Consider the following 2,131-nt stretch of genomic DNA (forward strand, 5'->3'; position numbering starts at 1 on the left):
TCTTTCTTTCTTTCTTTCTTTCTTTGTATTTAGGCCAGGGTGTACAGGGCCTCCCCTCCTCTCCTCTTCTCTCTTCTCCTGTTTCCTCTCTTCCTCTCCTGTCATCTCCTTTCCTCTCCTCTCCAGTCTCCTTCCCTTTCTTCTCTCTCTCTCTTGTACTATCAAACTCAGGACTGCACTTTTCAGGCAGGTGCTTGTGCTACTGGGCTATATCCCCAGCTCTCCCCACTCCCATTTTTTGTTCTTTTTTTTTTTGCCAGTTCAGTCCGCCCTGAGAGCGGGACTGGTGCAGCATGTGGTGTGGGGATTGAACTCCGATCCCTGCGCCTGCCTAAGTTTGCCTAAGCAGGCACTTTATTTACACTGATGAGCTGTCTCACTGGCCTCCTTTTTTTTTTTTTTTTTTTTGTGGAACTAGGGATTGAACTCAGGCCCTTGCGCTTGCCAGGCAAGCACTTATTCTACTGAGCTATCTCCCCGGTCCCCTTTTGTTCTTTTTGAGGTGGTACAGGACTACATAGGGTCTTGCTATGTAGTTCAGGCTGGGCTTGAGTTCACTTTGTAGCCCAGGCTGGTCTTAAAACAGACTGATCTTCCTGCCTCAGTCTCCCAAGTGCTGAGATTACAGGAATGAACCACCATGCCTGGTCTCTCTCTCTCTCTCTCTCTCTCTCTCTCTCTCTCTCTCTCTTTGGTGGAACCGGGGATTGAACTTGACCCATGCACTTGCCAGGGAAGCACTTATTCTACTGAGCCATCTCCCTGGCCCATCTCTCTGTTTTTGATGACAGGGTCTCATTATGTAGTTCAGCTTCCTTTGAATTCAGTCTGTAGCCCAGGCTGGCCTCAGACTCCTAGAGATCCTCCTGCCTCAGCCTCCTGAGTGCTAGGATTACAGGTATGTGCCACCACACCTGGATATGAGGAATATTTTATATATGGCCAGCAGGGAGGTACTAAGAAGATAGAGTTAAAACCAGTTTTGTTTTGTTTTAAACCTAGTTTTTTGCCAAGAGTTGAGGCAGATGCTTGTAATCCCTGCATCTGGGAGGCTGAGGAAGGAGGACTGCTGCCAGTTTGAAGCTGGCCTGCACTAAATAGTCAATTCAAACCTGGCTGAATGACACAGTAAGATCCTGACTCAAAACACAAAAGAACCAGAAACAAAAGCAAAACTCGGCCAGCCAAATAGCTCAGTGTATTAAAGTGCCTGCTTAGGCAGATGCAGGGGCCCAGAGTTTGATTCCCAGCCTCCCTGTGCCAATCCCACCCCAGGAATGTGCTGAGAGGCAATTGAAACTGGGCGGCATGGTGGCGTACGCCTGTAATCCCAGCTCTTAGGAGGCTGTAAATAGGAGGATCACTATGAGTCCAATTTATGCAATGAGACCCTGTATACCCTGTCCTAAATAAAAAAAAAAAAAAAAAAAATTCCCCCTGCGGTATTTTGGTACAGGGATTGAACTCAGGTCCCTGCGCTTGGCAGGCAGTCGCTTATTCTACTGAGCTATCTCCTCAGCCAAAATTTTTTTTTTTTTTTTTTTTTTTTGGTGGAACCAGGGATTGAACTCAGGCCCTTGTGCTTGCCAGGGAAGCACTTATTCCACTGAGCCATCTCCCCGGCCCTAAGAACTGAGCTAAGGGGCAGGCCCCCAAAACTGTATTCTTTACATCAGAACTTTTTTTTTTTTTTGGTAATGTATTTGGTTGTTGCAGGGTCTCATCCTGCAGCTTGGATTAGTGGTGATCCTCCTGCTTTCATCTTTCCCAGTGCTGGCATTACAGGCATGTATGACCATGCCCGGACTCTGGCCAGCTCAGCCCGCCCTGGGAAGGGACTGGTGCAGCATGTGGTGCTGGGGATAGAACCTTGGTCCCTGTGCTTGCCTAAGCTCGCCTAAGCAGGCACTTTAGTCTGCTAAGCTAGCTCACTGGCCCCTACATCAGAATTTTTTTTTTTTTTTTTTTTTTTTTTAATGCAGAGCTAGGGATTGAACTCAGGCCCTTGTGCTTGCCAGGGAAGTATTTATTCCACTGAGCCATCTCCCCGGCCCCTCCATCTCCTTAAGGACACCTCATTCCTCACCACCCTCTACTGGCAACCTATACTCATTCATGTGACTTGAAATTG

This window comes from Octodon degus, unplaced genomic scaffold (assembly GCF_000260255.1).
Source record: "Octodon degus isolate 3935 unplaced genomic scaffold, OctDeg1.0 scaffold00037, whole genome shotgun sequence".
Taxonomy (NCBI): domain Eukaryota; kingdom Metazoa; phylum Chordata; class Mammalia; order Rodentia; family Octodontidae; genus Octodon; species Octodon degus.